Genomic DNA, 11,457 nt, shown 5'->3' with positions numbered 1-11,457 from the left:
TCCTCGACCAGAGGTCTTCAGAGCTCGCGGGGCTAGTGTACTGTCCGTGTCGGGGAGCCGAGCTTGAGCTCGGCACTAAAGCACTAAATGACATCGGATATACACCACATGACATCAACCAGAGCAAAGGCCTACTATCTACCGGGCCGAGGTCAACCTTAGGCCCAAATCAACGTTGCCCTCGCATAAGAGGAAAACCCTAATTCACCTCAAGGTACGTGCACTATATATATGAGACGATTACTCTATCAAAGACTAACTTTAGCATCAGAGTCTCTTTTGCAGGTACCACCCCTACTTCGGAGTAGCAGACCTACCCAAGAAGGAAGGCTCACCAATCTTGCCCAGTAGATCGTCCCTCACGACTGATCTCCGGTAAGAACATTAAATATTAAATGTTATGTCATTTGTTTAGTGTCAAACTATAATTAATGTTACAATTTTAACAATTAATCAAAGAACATTCAAAGAGAGAATCAAAATTGAAAAATTTTATAAAAATTAAAATATTTAAATTACAAATTTAAAAATAAAAGGACCAAAATTATGAATTTAATATTAAAAAACTGGAATTTAATATAGTATATATAATATTGCAAATGGAGACTCAATTCATTGTATCAAAATCACATTGGTCAACGAAATACATTTTCAGTTTAATCTAATATTGGGGAACACTTTTAGTGTGCTTGATACTGTTAAGTGGCGCTAAATGCCTGATATACTCCTTCCACCAAGGGGATGAACAAACGTCAATGGTGAAGAGGAGCTCCTTGCCAAGGCCAAGATAGTGACCTTAGGGGGTGGATGTCCTTCAAGGGTGAGGCAAAAAGGAAGGCGGGCGTAGATGGTGATGGCTTGGGCGAATATGAGAAATGAAGGGAGGATGGTGTTTTGGGTGTTCTAGTTGGCTCTCTTCACTAAGTGGAGGTGAAGGTCATTCAAGGTATCCCTAAACTCACTCTAAGGAGGAGATAAGAGAGGTAGGCCGAATAGACCTAGTGACTAAGGAGAGGATTTGAGGCAAAAATGCTCACTCAAATTCATATATTCCAAAGTATTTACATGATGCATAGCCTATAGGAGTGGGAGGCATCTAGGGTTGCATTTGGAGAGTGCATGGACGAAATTCATAAGCCAAATGCACACCAAATGAAATGCAAATGAACCCTATATGCAACTTGGTGGCCAAGGATGGAATCTTTGGGATTAGTTAGGCTATATCTAGGTGCATGATAAGACCATGCAACCTTTTCCCTCCACTTAGGCCTAAGCCTTTCTAACACCAAAAATAGGTCCAAGAGCCACAAAAAATATGTCTAGGTTTTGTTCCCACCCTAATCAAATACCTTAGCCCAAAAATAAAATCCTATGATCTAAAGCACCCCATAACACTACAAGAAAAATCAGCATTATCTACGGAATTTTTCCGTAGATAATGATGAAAATCCGTAGATAACTGATAATTATCTACGGAAAAAAATCCGTAGATAATAAGGTCGTAGATAACATTATCTACGGAAATTTTTCCGTAGATAACGTTATCTACGGATTTTATCTACGGATTTAGAATTTATCTACGGATGCGTTTATCTACGGAATATATCTACGGATGCAGTTATCTACGAAAATTTTCGTAGATAACTTATCTACGGAAATTTCCGTAGGTAATTTATCTACGGAAATTTCCGTAGGTAACTAATTTCAACATTGCATGAATTATTTTGTTTACCTTTCCACACCAATCTTTATAAATAGTGTTACCTGGTCAGAAATATTAATAAAATCACTTATCAGGTTTCTTTAAATATCTTATAACCACAATATGAAATCAAACATCTTTAAAATCTAAATACTCATAGCAATTATGCATAATTAGTTTCCATGTCATAGTGTAAAATAAGACTATTTTTGCATAAAATTATACATAATAAGGATCCAGCCACCAAAAACACCATTGTTTCCCACAGATAAGGATCCTTAGGGATCTTTAAAATCAACACAACTACACAAGCACCAGCAACACAACTCGAAAACAAGATCCAATCAGAAAATAAAATGTAACAAAAAACTGCATAACAATAATAAAAAATGAAAACCAGCACCAAAATATCTAATAGCAACTCAGATTCAAAACAGTCAAACAACTATTCTATATTAACAGCTGAAATCACCAAAAAATAATGTTTAATACTATACTACCATGATCTAAAAGAACTTAAGATCATTTCCGGTTAGATGCCTCAATCAAATTAACAAATTGGGAATGGAAATTTTACATACCAAAAGTTGGTATTCTGTTTGAGAAATCCTGCGACCTCCTTTTATTGCAAAGTGAGCACAACTACAATACTTTCCTTTTCTTCAGTACAGATCAAGGTACAGATATCCTAAGTCACCCTGAAATGATTTTGAGTCTCTGTGAGAAATGATTAATAAAAAAAAGAAACATTATTGGTTCCAATCATCATTATCAGAATTACAGAGAAGCATTAATTGTGATTGCAGTTTTGATTCCAATCGTGAACCACCAGCTGAATCAGAGAGAAGCATTGATTGTGATTGCAGTTTTTATACGGTCTGTCATGTTGTGAAGATGTATGTATGACTACCAAATTATTTCATATCTCTTTTCTGAAGTTATTGGGCTATGTGTTTTTGTGGTGTTGTCTCTTAAATTTCCTAATTCAGTTATCTAAATCCACATATAAGTAATGTCCAAATAAATTTGCAAGAAGTGTATGAGCAACTTAATGAATCCCCTTTAAGATTGATGAACTGTTTCTGTGTTTTAGGAGTCTCAAGCGCCTTAGTCTACCTAGCATACTCCCACCTCAACTGGCTAAGCTACCTTTTCTCCAAGAAGTGTATGAGCAACTTAAATACGTTACTTATAGTTTCTTACTGAAAAAAAATTGTAATGAGTTTTCACAAATTGATTTGGTTTCTTTCCAGATATAAACATTTTAAATAGTTCAGTGACTCTTTGATTTTAGAAATTCCAAAAAATTTCCTTATGTGGACAGAGATTTTGCATACAATTGGTTCACTGGTTCTATTCCAAATGAATGGGCTTCAATGAAATTAACTTCAATGTGAGTTTGAATCTTTTCCAACTACTGCAAGCATTTAATAAATTCTTATAATTATTTAAAAAATAAGTATAAATGATTTTTACATTACATACTTTTTACTTTTATTTCCTTAACTCATTTTAGGAGTACTTATTAGCATTTTGCTTTGTATATCATGGATTCTTCAAGAATTGGAGCAGTACAAATTAAGGGAATGATTGAGTTATAAAAATTGAAAGAGAACAAAATAACTAATAAGGACAAATGAACTGCTTCAAAATAGTTCCAAAAAACAGTAGCAGACAAGATAAACATCAAAATTCAATTTGATTCTGTTCATACAAGATAAAATTGTCCTACCACAAGTAATTATAGTGTAATTGAATTTCCTGAACATAAAAGTATCTTCACAAACTTACCTTGCATTTTTGCTTGTTCAGCATATAAGTTCCACCGTACACACCACTCAAACGTGCAAATGCCTTAAGGAAATCAAAGAATAAGTTAGTTCCTGAGGGTGATGATTCCATACTTTTAGCTTAATGGCTTTGAACTAGAAAATTAAGTATGAAATTACAATTTTAATTAAGTATTAAGTATTAAGTGAATTGGATAGGAGACATAGTGCAGAAAGAACAAAAGAACAGAAATTTCGTCGGAAATTAATATTTTAAATTTTATATAAATTTCTTAATATAACTAACTGACATTGATTAGCCTACGCAGTGCTCATTTTGTTTTAGCCTTGCCTTGCAGCCTTTTCAAAAGGTTCTGCAACTGTTATGTCTTTTATTATAGATTATACCCACTTAAATAACTTATATTTGTTATGAACGATGATTCAGATAGTTTCTCTCAAGGTTTACTTAGTAGTTTTAGAAAAAAATTCTGTTTCCATCAACAAAAAATATCTGTCTATTTTTTCCATTTCAAGAACAAATTCTCTTCAGCAATTACAGTATGATTAGTTAAATATTTGTGACATAAACATCTTCACTTAATGTAAATGATTGATGCATAAAAATGGACAAAGTTTTAGTTATTAGAATAAAAAATGGACCAAGTTTCTATGAAATATGATCTTCTCCACCATCAGCGGTTTTCATTCCAACTGCTTTTGGTCGCTGTAACATTTGCAGGCCCACATTAGCCATGTGTCCCATTAAATCTAACTTTTTTTTTATATATATGTATCTGAATCAAACTTGGTATTAAATTAATAAGTTTATAGCTCGATATCAGTTTAAAGTTACATTTAATAGAAAAATACACATTTTGATTTATGCCACTGTACAAAACATTGTGTTTGATACAAGAGGTACATATAACACATACATAGAGTATGTGTGCATAAACTTCTCCAATAGCGTTTTTAAGAGAAAAAAATCAAAACAAAAATCAAACACATTTCTTCAATCATTCATAACAACCAAAACAAAACATAAATTCTGCTAAATTAAGTTAAATACTCCAACTCACGGGTAAAAGCAGGAAGATCAGATCTCTTCAACACCCTCAGCCTCTTCACTGTCGACACAAACATGCTGCCAAGAAAACACATTAATATGGTAAGTGAGATTATGAACGAACAATAGATTATGAACGAACAAACTTTGGATGACACATACTAGTTGCCTACAATTATGAAACAACACTAAAATTACAACTAATGTTTTAACATGTGGTAAAATTTACCCATGTTATGAGGTAAAAGTCAGCTGTACAAGTTAGAAACAAAGTTTTAACTTCAGATTCCTTCCTGTGTTACATGCTAATAGGAGTACTAAATTTCCATCTAGATCAACACCAGCCTCAATTCAATATTAAAATCAATCTCCCATGCTATCATTATTTGATTATATAAATTCCAAGTTACTATAATTTGATCATTTTATTTATTTCAGGAGTCAATTATTAAAGAACCAATTTGGTCGATCATCTATTACAGTTTATTTATAACATACAGTTTCGAAACTTATTTTATAATAACTATTAATTTTATGCACCATTTTAACTACCACCATTACAATTTTAACTACTGAAGTGATTCCAGTTTTGATTGTTACAGATGACATAAAAGAGGAATATACGAATGCCAAAATAATTGTACTGTACTATTTATCATTATTCATAAGTTGAGGAAATATAGACTAAAAGTGAAGCGGAGTTGGATTTCTATTCACTTGTTTATCAGTAGCATTCAATATGCTTTTATATACCCACCACTCTAATTGTTTGGGTGCTAAGTTTTAAAACTCCTTTGAAATGTTTCTGACTAGTTGACTATCATTCCCAAAGTTCTCACTATAGACTACAAAGGCAATTAAATTATTACCGACATATTGTTTCCAATAACTAAATTATAAACACAAAATTAAAACAATAACACAGGAAAGCCGAACTGACTCGCTGGCATGGAAAAAAATATTGAATTGAATAAACAAGAGTATATTCCCCACTTCCTACCAATAAACCCGTATTGACTTTCTTTTCCTCTTCCTTGTTTTGATTTCCACCAGCACAGGAATCTCTTTGACCAGAATAGCAGCTAGAACAGCCAATGTGAGATAAATTCAACTCTGCATCAAGCTCCATTGTCACAAAAGAATGAAAAAATATGAAAGCTAATTATTATAAAAGATCAGTATTTTACTTTAAAAAAATTTGTTAGCTGAAAAAAGATTGACTATTAGTATAAGCTAGTGACTATTCAATTGCGGTAATCAAGATTGAGATTTAGGCTTAGTTTAGATTAGCATCTAGCTTGAGAGCCTTTTGATTGAGATAGGTATTTGATTCCTTAACTTGCAAAAAATCCCTTGTAACTTTATAGGTGTTTGTGAAAAAATTAAATGAGAAAGTTTGTGAAAAAGTCGATATTACATAAGGTAATTTTGACTTACATATGAGGATCCTTGCAGCACTTGATTTTGTCTTCGTAGTTCAAATAAGTCATTGCAGCACTTGCTAGTAAATTCTTATGTTGTAAATATATCAAATCAGGAACCTGATAAACCTGAAACAGAGGCTATCGTCAACATTGTAAAAAAATATCACAAGCCAATGCAATTATGGTCTTGTGGTTGTTGAATTTACTTCTCCATGTATGATTAAAAGAAAATTTCTAGCCACACTCTATTTATCATCCTCTTTCTTATACTCTAATATACGATCAATGAGAGTTGAATGTTTCCAATCATGCGTTATTGGGTCACTATTAGATCATGCATAAAATGAGACTCACAAAATTTATAATTTTTAATCTATTTCAACTAATAATAAGAAAAATATTAAGAAGAAATCGTTAGAAGGTGTCTTTTATTAGCATTCCTGGCGATTATATTTAGTAATTTGGTTCCAGTTTGAATGTTTCAACGGTTCGAGTTGGCATCACCTTAAGAGGAAAAGGGGTCAGGTCGATTTGGTCAGTTACCCATTTCATACGGTTGGGTTAGAAATTATGGAGTTTGAAAAGAAGTGTCCAATTGGTGCTTTCTGTTTTTGGTTCAAGTGTTGAACATGGTCATTGCACACTACAGACAATTTTTCACTCAAACTAACATATATAAATGCCTTTATTGGCCACATGGTAAGGCATCACCTTCTGTTTCTTTCCAAGCAGAATCACTTTAATTTAATAGCCACCCTTTTTGTGTCGTTGAAGTTGAATCCGCAATGAGATAAACACAAGGAACCAATCAGAAAAGAATCCACTCCTTAGGTAACCAATAACCATCCATTTAATCTCCAAAAGGCTTAAAAAACAAGAAACTCATCCAACCACGCATCAATAATCAAATCCCAGTTGTTGTCTATACTATATAGTATATTTAATCACATCCTAATTCACCTAGCAGGCTAGCCCTAAAATTCCTAACACACCAAATATCAAAAAGTATTTATATATACAAGTTGGAATAGAACAATCATATTTTCTAAAAAAAATCAATTTTTCATGTGTCTACTCAAACACATATAAATCCATTCACTCAAACCCATTCTTTAACCAAAGTCAACTTTGCAAAATCAGGCTCATATAGAATAAAGTTTGCAAACCCAAATCCAAGCACAAACTACGTTATTTAAAAATCAATTTATTTGGATAATACAACAATCACATTGTTAGACATTTTGAATCACTACAAACAGAATATAAAATAAATAAATTAGATACTTTAAACGACATACTGGACACAGAATGAAGCATCGCAAAATCAAAACAGAGGGCTATATCAACTTTGCAAAATCAGGCTCATACAGAATGATGAAACAGAGGAAACAGAGGAAACCCTAAAATGAAACAAATACCTTCACAACAGAGTCGCACAATAGGACGACTGCGTTTCCGAAAACCTCCTCCGGGAGTTCCTCCACACCCTAAAACATTAGCACCCACGCATTTGTACAAGATGAGAGAGGCAAAAACAACCAAAACACAAAATGAAGATACGCACCTAAAATGACTTCCCTGTGTTGCCCTTCGTCGAATACGACTTCAATGTTTCCTTCGAGGGTTGTTGAAGATAAACGAGCGTTTTAGGTTTCACTGAGTTGAGAGGGTGTGCGAGAGAGAGCGTTCTAGAGTGAGCAAGAGGTAGGGTTCGAGAGTGCATTTGAGAGTGTTTCAGAGGGTCAGCAACTATACTCATTTTAATTTTATAATTTTTATTTTAAAAAGTATTAATTAAGTTTTTATTTATTCAAATTTATTGAATTTGATTTATTTTAAAATTAAATTTACTCTTATTTTTTAAAAATAATTGAAGTTAAAAGGAAAAGAAATTTGATTAAATTAAAATATTTTAAAAAATTAAAGACTCAATTGAGTATTTTCAAAATAAATTTAATATTTAAATAAGAAAATTAATTATTGAATCTTTTAAAAATAAGAGAACCAAATTTAACTTAAAAAATATTAAATAAATTATATAAATTATTATATAATATAAGAAATATTTATAATTAATATAAATAGAAATATAAATTATTAATTGTTATATTAGTTTTTATTTGTTAAAAAAATTCAATCTTTAATTTGTTTCTTACGTTTAATAACATTATTTTTATTTTAGAAGGTATCAATTAAGTTTTTATTTATTAAAATATGTTAAATAAGTTATTTTTTAATTAAGTAAACATTGATTAAATTAATCTTATTTTTAAAAATTAAAGATTCAATTCAAGTTTCTCAAAAATATATAGTAATATAACATTATAAGATCTTATCATATAAAAACTTATTATATAAGATCTTAAACAAGTATTATTTCTTAAAACATATCATTATTCATTGATCTTATTACATAAAAATTTATTATATAATATCTTAAATAAGTTATTTCTTTAAATATGTCCTTATTTATCGGATGTTTAATAGTAATATAATTTGTTGAAATCTTTATTAATATGATTCGCTGAATATCTAATTAAAACTTACATCGTATAAAATCCAAATTAAAGAAAAAGGTAACAAACACATGTACCATGACAACTAATAAACTAAAAAACCATAAACAGAAAATGAAACACAAAAGGAAAGCAAATTATATATATATATATATTAAAGAAGATGGATCTTTTTACTCTAAGAGTTACATAGACTTACTCCGTTCAATAACTCATTTTCTCTATGAAATTTCAATTATCTAACCGTTCAATTTAAAGTTCTTAATGCATAGATCAAATATGTAAATTGTTAGAAAATTTAAAAATCATTTGATACTTCGTTTCATTAATTTTAATCAATGTATAAAATGATTCTATGATTATCCGTCAATTTGAATTAATGAAATGAAGTATCAAATAATTTTTAAATTTTTTACAAATTTGTAAATTTGATCTATGCATTAAAATTTTTAAATTGAACAGTTTGATCGTTAATAATAATTAAAAATTATTTATTTATTTAGGTTATCACATACCATTATACATTTCATGTCTTTAAATCTTTTAATAAAAAGTTAAATTAATAACTAAAAATTATTTATTTATTTCTTAAGAATTGAGGGTATATAATTATCCATTATTTTGGAGACAAAAATTAGTTACAAGATGACGTATATATATTTCCCTTTATCTATTACTATATACATATAATCAAACAACTATATGTTTAACTATTTTTCTTCCATTCATTTTCTCAGTCTCTCTGTCTCTGTCTCTATATATATATATAGACAAACAGGTTATACTAACAGTAATACCGGGTGTAACTTTTATTAAGTATTACACACCACTCGATAATTAATTATTATATTATGAATAATAATAATATATATATTTAATTCATCTTTAAAAATAATTGAAGTTAAAAGGAAAAGAAATTTGATTAAATTAATATATTTTAAAAAATTAAAGACTCAATTGAGTATTTTCAAAATAAATTTAATATTTACATAAGAAAATTAATTATTGAATCTTTTAAAAATAAGATAATCAAATTTAACTTAAAAAATATTAAATAAATTATATGAATTATTATATAATATAAGAAATATTTATAATTAATATAAATAGAAATATAAATTATTAATTTTTATATTAATTTTTATTTGTTAAAAAAATTCAATCTTTAATTTGTTTCTTACGTTTAATAAAGTAAAACTGAATTCATCTTTTCTTTATGTTTTCCATTAAATATGGTACACAAAAGTTAAAGCTATTCATTATTCTAAATTATATTTTAATTAAAAATAATTTTTTAGTAAATAAAAAGTATTATAATAAATAATTAAACTAAAAAAAATAAATTATATAATAATTAATTTTTTTAATGATGTTAAATTAAATATTTTAATTATTTTATAAAAAAATGTTTTACCTACGGAATATTATCTACGGAATTTTTTCCGTAGATAATTTCCAGTTATCTACGGAAATATCCGTAGATAAGTTATCTACGGAAAATTTCCGTAGATTATCTACGGAAATTTTCCGTAGATAACTTATCTACGGATATTTCCGTAGATAACTGGAAATTATCTACGGAAAAAATTCCGTAAATAATATTCCGTAGAAAATTAAATATTATCTACGGAAAATATTCCGTAGATAATATTCCGTAGATAATTAAATGTTATCTACGGAAAAATTTCCGTAGATAATATCAATTTTTCTTGTAGTGTAATACAAGAGTAAAATGAGAAATACAAAAGAAAATAAATCCTATGACTAAAATACCCCAAAATACAAGGGTAAAATTGGAAATACAAGTAAAATAGATCCTATGTCTAAGATACCCCAAAATAAAAGGGTAAAAATGGAAAATCAAAGACAAGGGCAAAATAAGAATAAAAATAAATGCTATGCTAATAAAAACTTAGGAGCTATGGTCCAAAAGAGGCCTTACTCCTCCTATGGTTTTTCAACACTAACCGGTTCCTTTTGTTTCCTTCAATGCATCACCTCTTGGACTTCTTGGCCATAGTGTTATTCCATCAATGCCAATCTAGCAAATCGTTTCTTTTACTTTTGAAATCTTGAAAAGTGTTTGAACAGATATTCAAGCACACATTTTTTGACATAATATTAGCGTTGATTTAAGTATGAAGCTTAAAAATAGTTAATGAAGAAGATAGATTGTGTGTGAACGTACAAGTGTTTCTTTGGCATATCCAACCATAGGTAATTGGTCACCACTTGAGCTTTCGAGTGTTTAGGGCCAGTCGGGTGCTACAACAAGTTTATAAGGAATTATGGGAATATTTTAAGATTAGTCACTGGTACTAGAACACATAATCACTTCTCAAAGACCTACCAGACTCTAAAAATTCCAAGTAATATTCTAAGAGTATATTTGAATGAAAAATTTAAATAGAGTAATTTTTTGTTTTTGAAGAATTTTAAATATTTGGAATGAAATGTTTTGTTTAGATAAAGAATTTATTAAAAAAATTCTAATCCAAATATCTGTGAAATTCTATAAAATAGTAAAATTTCAAATTTTTCAAAAAAAAAGTAAGAATTTAAAATTTTTTATATTTTTTTTCTTTCTTATGTTATTTATATATTTTTTTTATCTCTCTCCTATCTCTTAATTATTAAATATTTAAAAATATTTTTAAAATTATTAAATATTTCAAAAAACAAATAATATTTACTCTTATAAAATTTAATCTTAAAATCTCAATAAATAAATATATATATATATATATCAAATTATCATATTTAAAGTAAGAATTTAAAATTTAATAAATTTAAATTAACTTATTCAAACAAAACATTTAAAGAATAATAAAAATTAAAATTACACTAATTCAAATTTTAAAAATTTAAATTTTTTAAATTTTTTAAATTTTCTATTTAAACACACTCTAATTCCTAAACTCTAAACTATAAAGATTGGGGAAGGGTTTTTAGTTTCTTTTTATTTCACATGTCGATG

The 11,457-nt window shown here is 28.7% G+C and overlaps 1 long non-coding RNA gene across 1 annotated transcript; it reads right to left on the bottom strand.

Annotated features, from left to right (window-relative positions):
• Window positions 1-1,058: 1,058 nt before the first annotated feature.
• Window positions 1,059-9,951, bottom strand: LOC145955769 (uncharacterized). Its single transcript, XR_014432459.1, has 4 exons — window positions 5,978-9,951; window positions 5,541-5,653; window positions 3,494-4,618; window positions 1,059-2,400 (listed from the first exon to the last, which is right to left on the bottom strand). It is a non-coding gene; the product is annotated as an uncharacterized LOC145955769 (long non-coding RNA).
• Between the last annotated feature and the right edge of the window lie 1,506 nt (window positions 9,952-11,457).

This window comes from Cajanus cajan, chromosome 3 (genome assembly GCF_000230855.2).
Source record: "Cajanus cajan strain Asha chromosome 3, NIPB_CcT2T_4, whole genome shotgun sequence".
Classification (NCBI taxonomy): domain Eukaryota; kingdom Viridiplantae; phylum Streptophyta; class Magnoliopsida; order Fabales; family Fabaceae; genus Cajanus; species Cajanus cajan.
This window is presented reverse-complemented; position numbering and strand designations above follow the sequence as displayed.